The sequence below is a fragment of the Cetorhinus maximus genome, chromosome 18, assembly GCF_964194155.1.
Source record: "Cetorhinus maximus chromosome 18, sCetMax3.hap1.1, whole genome shotgun sequence".
NCBI lineage: Eukaryota > Metazoa > Chordata > Chondrichthyes > Lamniformes > Cetorhinidae > Cetorhinus > Cetorhinus maximus.
In genome coordinates, this window is record NC_135896.1 from 82,752,005 (window position 1) to 82,764,513 (window position 12,509).

At 42.4% G+C, this 12,509-nt stretch overlaps 1 protein-coding gene across 10 annotated transcripts in view; it reads right to left on the reverse strand.

Annotated features, from left to right (window-relative positions):
• The window catches only part of bahd1 (bromo adjacent homology domain containing 1), a 76,524-nt gene that overhangs the window by 31,853 nt on the left and 32,162 nt on the right, over positions 1-12,509 (reverse strand). The gene's annotated exons all lie outside the window — the stretch shown is intronic.

A 12,509-nucleotide genomic window follows, 5' to 3' on the forward strand; every position in this document is an offset into this window, starting at 1 on the left:
TCCAATTCTGGTTTCTTGTTCATCATCGATTTCCTTCCATTCATTATTGCCTTCAACTGCCTAGGCTTGAAACTCTGGTATTCTCTCTCAAGCTCTCTTAATACCCCTGAAGTTCATCCTTTCAAACCCACCACTTTCACCAAGAGTTTAGTCACCTATTCCAATATAAGGCTCTTGTGTTAAATGTCGTCTGATTAGCCTCCTATGAAGCACCCTCGTACATTTTACTGTTAAACATGTGGTGTAAATGCAAGAAGCTGTCACTTGGAATTTTGATAGGCACTGATTCTGTCCCTTTCTCTCCCCACCACCTACCTCAACCTCTCAATCTCCAGCAACGAAACGAGACAGTGCAACTCAAATTCCTTGTTCATGTTTCACTTTAAAAATATATTGCTGCAGTCCTGCTTGGTGTTCAAGCACACTTAACAGGAAGTTTGTAACTCCTAACCTGACACAATCAACTCTCATGTTCACACCTCTGCTCTCATCACCCTCCATCTCTGTAACCGCACTCTCCTCCTTCAATACCCTCTTTAAAACCTACCTCTTGGGCTAAGCTTTTGGTTACTTGTCCTACTATCTCCGTATGTGGATCAGTATTAAATTTATGTTTGATAAGGTTTTGTGAAGTTCCTTGGAATGTTTAAGTAGGGCGTCTTAGAGCACAGGATCAGGTCATTTAGCCAGTCATCCTTGTGCAGACTCTCTGAGCTATCCAATTTAGTCCCACAACTCAGCTTTCTCCCCCCAAAACCCTGCATATTAATCCTCAAGTACATCCGTTGAAAGTTCCTACTCCTTTGGGAGGTGCGTTACACCTTTGTGAAAAACATTCCCTGCATGGCCTCTCTAGCTCTTTTGCCAATTATTTTAAATTTATGGCCTCTGCTTACCTACCCACTTGCAAGGAGAAAGTATGTCCCTTATTTGCTCTATCAAAACCCCTCAATTTTGAACACCACTATTAAGTTTCCCTTTAACTTACTTTGCTTCAAGAACAATCCCAGTTGCTCCAATCTTTCCACATAACTGAAGTCCCTCACCCCAGTAAAACTCCTGTGTACCTCTACAAGGCTCTGACATTCTTCAAGTGCAACACCCAGAATTGGGCCGAGGCCTAACAATAATTTGCAAAGGTTTGGCATGATTTCTGTTGTTGTTGTATGCCGCATCCCTATTTAAAGCCAAATACGCCATACGCTTTCTTAACCACCTTGTCAACATGCCCTGCACCTGCAAAGACTTGTGAATATGCATCCCCATATCCTCTCCAAGCACGTGCTAATAGTGCCACTTGGACTATACAACCACACAAAGTCCCTCTCAAAATGCATAATTTCATACCGTATTAAATTGCATCTACTGTAGGCTTTCCCATTTCATCAGTCTATGTTTATTTAAAGTCTTTTATTATCCTGCTCACCATTTACTACATTCGTAAGTTTTGCATAATCTGCAAACTTGGAAACTGCACTCCCTATATCTAAGGCAATGATAAAAAAAAGCAATGCTCTCAATACTGACCCATGGGGGATTCCACTGCATACTTCTCTCTAGTCAGAAAAGCATCTGTTCACCATCACACTCTGCCCCCAATCTTTGAGCCAATCATCTGCTCAAGTTACCATCGTCCCTTTAAACCAATATGCTTCTATTTTCAGAATAAGTCTCTTTAGGTGGTACTTTATTAAATGGCTTTTGGAAGTCCATATCTACACAATGTCTACTGCGCTTCCTTCGTCAGCACTGTTACTTCAACAAACTCAATCACGTTACTCGGATCCAATCTACCTTTAACAAATCTGTGCTGGCTGTCCTTTTTTTTTTACACCACATTTCTTCAAGTGCAAATTATATTTTTTCCTTCACAATGGTCTCTAATAGGTTTCTCATCACAAAGACCAAGTGGCCTATAACTGCCAGGTTTATCCTGCTCCACTTTGTTTTTAAACAGGGGTGTAGCATTTGAATTCCTCCAGTAATCTGGCACCACTCCAATAAGCAAGGAGGTTTGAAATATTGTTCTCAGGAGTTCTGTAATCTCCATCCTTGCTTCCCTCAACAACATAGGATGCAGCTCACCTGGGCCAAGTGACTCGTTACCTTTTGAGCGATGGCAAGCTATTTAACGCAAACTTCCTCTCTATCTGTTTTGATCCTATCCAATATTTCTACTTCCTCCTCTACTGTGACACCAACTTCATCATCATCTTTTCTGAAGATAGATGTTAAGTATTTATTCAGTACTTCAGTCTAGCCCTCTGAATCCATAAGATTTCCTTCCTGTCCCCAACTGACCCCACCATTCCTTCATGTTTAAGATCGATCTTTGGGTTCAGTTTATGAAAGAGGAACATTCTCTCTTTGCCCTTCTTGTATCATATTTCAATTTCCCCCCACACACACTTTACTGCCTGATTCATTTCAACTGTATTCTGTACCTGACATTGGCAGTAAACTTGCTTTTCCAGTTTTATTTGAACCTCTTATTTCCTTGGTACTCAGTGAACTCTAGCTTTAGATGCCCCAAAGAGTATGCTTGGTTTGTAGCCGAACTATCTTGAAGGCCTGCCATTACTGATTTCCTGGCCAATCTGTGTCTACCTGTGCAAGATCCCTTCTGAAGTCATTGAAATTGGCTCTTCCAGTTGGGCATTTACACCATTAATTTTTCTTTGTCTCTTTCCATAATATAATCAGATTTAAAGTAGTTATGATCACTGTTATCAAATTTCTCCCAATGAAACATACGCCTTTTGCCCTACTTAATTCCTCAGAATTAGGCCCAGTCCTGCTTCCTCCCTCCAATAAAAAAAGCTTAAAATACTGCAGATGCTGGAATCAGAAATAAAAACAAAGAATGCTAAAAATACTCAGGTCAGACAGCATCTGTGGAGAAAAACAGTGAACATTTCAGATGAATGACGTTTCATCAAAACTGACAAGTTGATGGGTTTCTCTCTCCTCAACTGCTGCCTAACCTGAGTATTTCCAGAATTCTCAGTGAAATAGAAATTACTGATGGAGAAAGTTCTCTTATGCACATTTTATGCATAATTTCCATTCCTTGCTCTTTACAATGTTTTTCCTCCTGCCTTTAAGACAATTGAAGACCCCTCTCCCGCCCTACTATTACTGCTCTATTATTCTTTACATTTCTCTGGAATTTTTCCACATAGCTGCTCATCTATCTCTTCACTATTTGGGGGTATACAGTGACACCAGCAACGTAACAGTTCCTTTGCCGCTTAGCTGCTTTAACCAAATGAATTAAGAGCCCTCTAGTATATCATTCCTCTGTAGAGCTGTAACGTTATCCTCAAGCAATACAACCACCCATCATCCACCTTTCTTTGTTCTTTCCCCATCCTTCCTGAACACAACTGTAGCCAGGAATGTTTAGATCCCATTCTTACCCATATTTAAACCAGATCTGCATTGCAACTCTATATCACAACTCATGTCTGTAACTCATCGTTATTTCTAACACTCCTTGCATTAACACGTGTACTCCAATGTGCGCTGATCTGTTTAACTTTATTTCACTCCATCTAATTCCTGCTCTTTCTGCACTATTCTTTATTTTGTTGCTGTTTGCCTCCCAAGTTTTCTTTGCGCCACATCTCTTGACTCTGCTACTGAGTCTTGATGCCCCTCCCCATGCCAAATTCATTTAAACTTTCCCTCCAACATGACACTAGTTAACCTCCCCACAAATGTATTCAGGTGAAACTGCCCAGCTTGCATCGCTTGCCCCATGCCCCATAACTGTCCCAATATACCAGGGTTCCGAAGCCCACATTTCTAGCCATCCATTCACTTGCGGTACTCTCTCTTTCTGTGCATGGTAGCACATGGCACTTTGAGTAACCCAGGAGATTACCACCTTTGGAAGTCCTGTTTGTCAATCTTTCTCCTAGCTCCTGAAACTATATCTGAAGCATCTCAACCTTTCTCCTTTTTTATTCATTCATCTGATCTAAGTGTCGCTGCCAAAGCCAGCATTTGCTGCCCATCCCTAATTGCCCTTAAAAAGGTGGTGGTAAACTCCTGCAGTCCATGTAGGTGCCTCCAGAGTGTTGTTAGGAAGGGAGTTCCAGGTTTTTGACCCTATGTCACTGGTTCCAACACAGTTCATGACTTTTAGCTGTTCCCCATCCTCTTACATAATGTCCTGTACTCGTTTAATGATCTTCCATGTTAAATACACTACATAAATACAGTTATTGTTTTGATTCTGGTCTCCCAAGCCACTTTTAAGGTGCAGCTATTTTTGTTTTTAAATTAAGGCCTGGAGACAGCAACATCAGTTCTTCAGCTTGGTTTGCAAAAACCACATCACATTTGAACTGATTCAGAAATGATAAAGCAGCTCTGTACATCATGAGGATATGAGGAGCATTAAAGTGAACTTTCCTCCCATGCATTTCTCCTGAGTCCAGCAGCAAACACAAGGTGGGTGGTCAAGTTTGCCACTAGAATGAGTTTAACAACAGGAATCAGTTCCCAAAATCTTAAATGGTTCTGTATAAGAACACAGTCACTAGAATGTGAAGACAGAAAGACTTACATCGATACAACATCTTTCATGACCTCAGGTCATTCCAAAGCATTCCACAGCCAGTGAAGTACTTTTGAATTCAGTCACTGCTGTATTAGGAAATATGGCAGCTCACCACCACCTTCTCAAGAGCAATTAGGGGTGGATAACAAATACTGGCCTAATGAGTGACACCCATATCCCGTGAAAGAATTTTAAAAATTGCACATAGCAAGGTCCCACAAACAGCAGAGATAAATTTATTAATCTATTTTAGTGATGCAGTTTGAGGGATAAATGTCAGCGAGGACAGCAGATAGAACACCCCTGCTTTTCTTGGAATGCCATGGGATCTTTTACCTCAACCTGAGCGCGTCTCAGTTTAATATCTCATTTACAGAGAGCATTTCCAGCACTGGGTTTTAACCTGGATTTTGTGCTCATGTCTCTGGAGCAGGGCTTGAACCCATAACTTTGTAATTCAAGAGGTGAGAATGTAACCATTGTGGACACATTCCAACTTCCACCATTTGAACAAATCAGTCTGGCTCGCTAATCCACCAAGTACCATGGCTACAATTGTTCCACTGGAATAGGCAAATAAGATTCAGTGTAAACCCCAGGACTAGGCCATGTCTACAAGTCTCCCAGTACCTGCTGCAAACAAGTACCAGCACAAAAACAGCTTCAAATTACTCACAATCATAGGGAACTAGGTCAAATTTCAGCCAAACAATTTGCAACAAGGCTGGCGCGATACACAGTACCATAATCACGAAAATGTTCAGAAACAGGCAACAGCAATAAAACCACTGATTGCTTTGGTCAGCTCCTCTCATTAAACAACTGACCAGCATTATTTCAGCCATATTAATATGCCCAAGTCTGGAGTCACTTTAACTCCTCCCATCCAGTATTCTGACAGTTCCTCTACTGATGTTAATCCAGTCCTCTTACATGGTCAGGCTCAGTAATTCTTTCATCATAATAACCCAGTGAGGTCAGTAGTACTAACTAAAAAAAAAGTGTCAGTGGGGTCCTAATGCTGAGATTTCCTTTAAATATGCTCGTTTAGCCTGTGAACTTTTAACTTTCTATTTGGCAAAAGTTTTAATATGGTATTTTTAATTGCTGGCCCAGTCCTTCATTAAACACTCATTTTACTCTCCCGGGGGTAGAGTGTCCCTGAGAAGCTTGTTGCTAAGCTCATGGTAGCTTATCTTTATCCCACTATAACACTTTCAGGACCTTGGGTTCTATAATGCTATGTTAAAGAGCAACACTAGCTCAATAAAACATTCACACACGGACCCTTCCTTCTTTCCAGACATTTTTCACCTATCACGCCCAACCTGTAGAGGTTTACAATCAAAGTCAAAAAGTATTTGGTTGTCCTTTGCTAAAACTGGAGGGATTAATAACCTGCATTTTGTAAGTGTGGAGTTTGAAAGCTGGCACCCAGAATGATGGGGCTTAAAGGATTAAATTATGGGGCCATAGGAAATTGAAGGGTGATGTGAGCAAGGCATTTAAAAACGTTAAAACAGATAGTGAAAATTGGGAGAAACTTGCTACTGCTAAGAGGGTCACTAACCAAAGGATACAGATTTAAGAACCAGTGAAGAAACTAGTTTTTTTTATTAAACACAAGTTATGATAATCTGAATGCATTGCCTGAGAAGATGATGGAAGCAAGGTTCAACTGTAACTTTGAAAAGAGAATTGGGAGAAAACATGGGAATAGGAATAATTGGATTGCTCTTTCAAAGAGCAGGCATTGGTACGATAGGTCAAAAGGTCTCCTTCTGTGCTCTATGATTATATAGGGTAGTTACCGAGAAACTATTTCCTCTGCTGAGGAAAACGTTCTTCAAATTATAGCTGGGCAATTCAGGAGCGAAATCAGGAAACACTTTTTCCACACAAAAGGTAGCAGGAATCTGGAACTCTGTCCCCTTAAAGGCTTGATACTGGAATAAATCGGGTCTTTAGCACCTCATCCTAATAATTTCCTAGCACCTTCCCCCACCCCATTTCACATTCACAACACAGGTCATCAGTTTCTTCTTGCAGGCCAAGTTTCTTCTTTTGTTTCAGGTCACACATTTCATGATAGACAAAGCCAGGACAGAAGAGAGTCAGTTGATCTCAGCTGGGGCAAAGGTGGGCAGTACAATTAGAGTTCCCTCAGTGTCAGCTGTAGCTCAGTGGCAGAACCCTGATACTGAGGGAGTGCTGTACAGTTTTAGGTGCCCTCTTTCAGATGAGACATGAAACAAAGTCCCTATCTGTTGTCTCAGGTGGACGCACTATTTTGAAAAAGAGCGGAGTAGCTCTCCCCAGTGTCCTGGCCAATATTTATCCCCCAACCAACATCACCAAAACAGATTGTGTGTTCATTATCATGCTGCTGTTTGTGGGACCTTGCTGTGCGCAAATTGATTGCTGTAGTTCCTACATTACAACAGTGGCTACACTTCTCAAAACAAAAGGCACTTTGTTAACTGAAAAGCACTTTGGGAATGTCCTGAGATCAATCATGAAAGGTGTAATAAAAATTACAGGGTGGAATTTAATCAAGTCTGTCACAGCTGTAAACATGACAGCCAGGCTCACAATCGCAGGGCAGGCTGTGCATCAGTTTCTCAGCAGCAGGAAAATCTCCAGCAATTAAGTTGAAGGTGGAAAAGGGCCGATGCAAAAAACAACTGCACATGGCAGGATGTCAATTAGGCTCATTAAAGAGTCAGTTGACACCAATAGTCCAAGTCCATCAGAATTTAATGGTGGCACAGGGATAAAATGGGAGTCGCGTGGCTTTCTTGTGCCTCCTGAAGACCGCTTTGTCAGCGGCTTACCAGTGGGGTCCCTTCTTGCCAGGCTGCTAAAAGCCATATCCCTGACCTTGCCTCTGGCCCCCCTGTTCCTCCCTCCTGCAACATCCTCCCCATGACCCCCATCCTGCTCTCATCCACTTGGCCACCCAACGATGAGCCCTGAAATCCCTGAAGTGCTCCCATTGGTACTGCTGGCAATGGAGTTCTGCCAACCTCCAACTGGCTGGCAGCTCTTGGAAGGTGGGGTTTCTACCACCAGGGTCCTAAATCCTGGGGAATGCCTGAAGTTGGCCAGTTTAGTGTCTGACAGGCACTTAATTTGGTTATGTCTCCCCCACGGAAGCAAAGTGCATTTCCCACCAGTTCTCCAACCAGTGTGCAAGAACCCTTTTGCTAACATTAATCCCACCCACATACTTATACTTGCTTAGATTGATTGGCATCTCAGGTTCTCTGCAGTGCCTGCTTGCAACAGAGCTTGGGAACATACCTTCTCACTCAGGATAAAGACAAATAAGGGACTCCTGGACCTGGCAGGCAGAGTATGTAGGGCAGCAGTAGGGATAGCAAAACTAGGTACTTGCTCCCATAACTTCCAGCCCACCCTAACCTTCAGCCTTCTGTAGGCTGATCCCGAACCTCTCCCAAGTTCATTAAACAACAATAACTGGCTGCTCAACTAGAGGCTTTTGCCTCAACTCTCCCCATATCATGTTTCCCCTCTCCAGCATATCTAATGAAATTAAAAACTTTTCATCAACAGTTAAAATATTTTGTTCAATCTGGTAAACCAAATAAGACAAAGATAGGGCAACAGGTATGGAGACTTACTGAGCATGAACAAAAGCCCACAATACGTCATTTCATCTGTGATGGCCTGATCTAAGAGAATCCCTCTGCTAAGTTTTTGTACTGGGGTAGGTTATCTTCAGTGCCCTGGAGTCACAGCAGCAAGTTGAAGTACTCACTTTTCATTCAGCAATATGGTTAATATGCTGCTCCAAAGATGACCTCATCCTTTATTGCCCATAAACACACCAATAATATGCAGCAACATCCAAATCAGATTGAGCTGGCAACAGTAATATGCGCAGCTATATACAACACACATGGACAGGGCACACTCAAGAGCTCTTTTAGCCTTTTGTCCAATAAATCTTGTTACTACCACACTGTACGCAATCCTCGGGAATTCAACCAAACATCACAGCACAAAATCGCAGAGGGGTTTGAAATTATTTTTCTCAGCAATTCTTAAACTCTTAAGGTTGATAAAGATAATTAGCTTTTATATAGCACCTTTAAACAGGAAAATGTCCCAAGGCACTTCACAGATGTGTGGTCACAGAAAAATTAATACAGGTCGAGTATCCTTTATCCAAAATCCTCGGGTCCGATTGCATTTCAGATAATTTTGGTTTTCAGATACCACATATAGGACTAGACCTCCTTACATTACAATGGCCGAAGCCTAGGCTGACTATAGTCTAATGTAAATGGAATGGCTAGAAAATTAAGATGTACCACTGAATAATAAATACAGGGTACCTGTAATAAGTTCTCATCTATCTGCCATCTGAGATTCTGCTTGTAGGAGAGGGTGCGCAAGGTAAACAGCGGAGACAAACAATTAGACTTGCTGCGCTAAAGGTCAGGTTTGGTCAGCGAGGTTTGTGTTGATAAAAACAAAAAACTGCGGATGCTGGAAATCCAAAACAAAAACAGAAATACCTGGAAAAACTCAGCAGGTCTGGCAGCATCAGCGGAGAAGAACAAAGTTGACGTTTCGAGTCCTCATGACCCTTCAACAGAACTAAGTAGAAATAGGAAAGGGGTGAAATATAAGCTGGTTTAAGGGGGAGGGGGGGGGAAGAAGGGGGGTGGGTTTGTTGGGACAAGCAAGCAGTGACAGGAGCAGATAACCAAAAGATGTCACAGACAAAAGAACAAAGAGGTGTTGAAGGTGGTGATATTATCTAAAAGAATGTGCTAATTAAGACTGGAGAGCAGGACGAGCAAGGTAGCTCTAGTGGGGGTGGGGTGAAATAAACCATGGGTGGAATACATTTAAAAATAATGGAAATAGGTGGGAAAAGAAAAATCTATATAAATTATTGGAAAAAACAAAAGAGAGGGGGAAGAAACAGAAAGGGGGTGGGGATGGAGGAGGGAGTTCAAGATCTAAAATTGTTGAACTCAATATTCAGTCCGGAAGGCTGTAAAGTGCCTAGTCGGAAGATGAGGTGCTGTTCCTCCAGTTTGCGTTGAACTTCACTGGAACAATGCAGCAAGCCAAGGACAGATATGTGGGCAAGAGAGCAGGGTGGAGTGTTAAAATGGCAAGCGACAGGGAGGTCTGGGTCATTCTTGTGGACAGACCGAAGGTTTGTGTTGGCTTGGGTCAGCAACTTCCCATGCTAAAAGTTGATGAGGTTTAAAAAAAAAAGCTGTTTTTGGACATGTTCAGTTTTACGGATAAAGGATACTCAACTTGTACTGAGCTAATTAGGGCAGATGACAAAGCTGGATCAATGAGGTTTTAGGGAGCCTTAAAAGGAGGAGAGGTGGAAAGGCAGGGAAAGTTTAGGAAGGGAATTCTAGAGCAGAGGAGCTAGTCAGCTAATGCAGATTTCTTTGAGATTTGTTAGGCTGGAGGGGGTTACAGCACCAGGAGAGACAATGTTGTGAAGGGATCAGAACGCAAGCTAGACAATTTTAGCTTCAGGGGATTGATGGACCAGGAACCAATATCAATTCAGTGGGTACAGAGGTGAAGGGTGAATGGGAGTTGGCACAAGGTTGTTAATTGTCACGTACAGTTTGAGACAATGGCTAGGAGGGGGAGAAATCAGTGGTTAGAGGTATGTTGTAGACACAAAGACAATGGATTTAATCTTCTTCCTAAATGATTAAGTGGAGGAAATTAAAGCGCATCTAGAACTGGATGTCAGACAAGCAGCCTGACAAGGTAGAGGAAATTGTGGTAAAAGCAAAAAAACTGCGGATACTGGAAATCCAAAGCAAAAACAAAAATACCTGGAAAAACTCAGCAGGTCTGGCAGCATCTGCGGAGAGGAACACAGTTAATGTTGAGTCCGAATGACCCTTCAACAGAACTAAGTAAAAATAGAAGAGAGGTGAAATATAAGCTGGTTTAAGGGGGGGTGGGACAAGTAGAGCTGGATAGAGGGCCAGTGATAGGTGGAGATAACCAAAAGATGTCATAGACAAAAGGACAAAGAGGTGTTGAAGGTGGTGATATTATCTAAGGAATGTGCTAATTAAGGGTAGAAAGCTTGCGTACAGACCAAAGGTGTTCTGCAAAGCAGTCACCCAGTCTGCGTTTGGTCTCTCCAATGTAGAGGAAACCGCTGTCCGCAAGCATTACCCAGACCTCCCTGTCGCTTGCCATTTCAACACTCCACCCTGCTCTCATGTCCACATGTCTGTCCTTGGCTTGCTGCATTGTTCCAGTGAAGTTCAACGCAAACTGGAGGAACAGCACCTCATCTTCCGACTAGGCACTTTACAGCCTTCCGGACTGAATATTGAGTTCAACAATTTTAGATCATGAACTCTCTCCTCCAACCCCACCCCCTTTCCGATTCCGCCCCCCCTTTTTTTCCCAACAATTTATATAGATTTTTCTTTTCCCACCTACTTCCATTATTTTTAAATGTATTTCCATCCATTATTTTATCTCTACCTTTTAGACTTTTTTGATTCCTTCACCCCACCCCACCCCCACTAGGGCTATCTGTACCTTGCGGTCTCCTCTACATTGGAGAGACCAAACGTAAACTGGGCGACCGTTTTGCAGAACACCTGCGGTCTGTCCGCAAGAAAGACCCAAACCTCCCTGTCGCTTGCCATTTTAACACTCCTCCCTGCTCTCTTGCCCACATGTCTGTCCTTGGCTTGCTGCATTGTTCCAGTGAAGCCCAACGCAAACTGGAGGAACAGCACCTCATCTTCCGACTAGGCACTTTACAGCCTTCCGGGCTGAATATTGAATTCAACAACTTTAGATCTTAAACTCCCCCTCCCCCCAGCCCGTTTCTTCCCCCTCCCTTTTGTTTTTTTTTTCAATAATTTATATAGATTCTTCTTTTCCCACCTATTTCCACTATTTTTAAATCTACAACTAATACCTTGTTAGTCTTTCCACCCCCACTAGAGCTGTACCTTGAGTATCCTGCCATCCATTCTTAATTAGCACTTTTCTTAGATAATATCACCACCTTCATCACCTCTTTGATCCTTTTGTCTGTGACATCTTTTGATTATCTGCTCCTATCACTGCTTGCTTGTCCCCACAACCACCCCATCCTCAACTTCTCTCTCCCCCCACCCCCCACCTTAAACCAGCTTATATTTCACCCCTCTCCTAACTATACTTCAGTTCTGTTGAAGGGTCATGTTGGACTCGAAACGTCAACTCTTTTCTTCTCCACCGATGCTGCCAGACCTGCTGAGTTTTTCCAGGTAATTCTGTTTTTGTTTTGGATTTTCAGCATCCGTAGTAGCTTTTTGTTTCTATCTGTACCTTGCTTGTCCTGCTTTCTACGCTTAATTAGCACATTCCTTAGATAATATCACCACCTTCAACACCTCTTTGTCCTTTTGGCTGTGACATCTTTTGGTTATCTCCACCTATCACTGGCCCTCTATCCAGCTCTACTTGTCCCACCACCCCCCCCTTAAACCAGCTTATATTTCACCTCTCTTCTATTTTTACTTAGATCTGTTGAAGGGTCATTCAGACTTGAAACGTTAACTGTGCTCCTCTCCGCAGATGCTGCCAGACCTGCTGAGTTTTTCCAGGTATTTTTGTTTTTGTAGAGGAAATCAAGGGCTTGTAATGGGCAGTGGAGGGGTAGAGATGGGTGCTGCCAGAATACATGTGGAACCTGGTATTATATCTTCAGATGACGTTGGCTTGGAAAAAAAATCTATGAAGAGCTAATCGTGTACAGGGATCCATTGCCATAAACCTCCATATTCTACTTTGGTATGACCTGAGGTCATGAAAGCTGCAATATAAATGCAAGCCTTTTCTTTGACAGTGGTATTCACTGAAGAAATAGTGAGGGCCAAATTGAATCTTGGAAAATTTTAATCAGGTCACA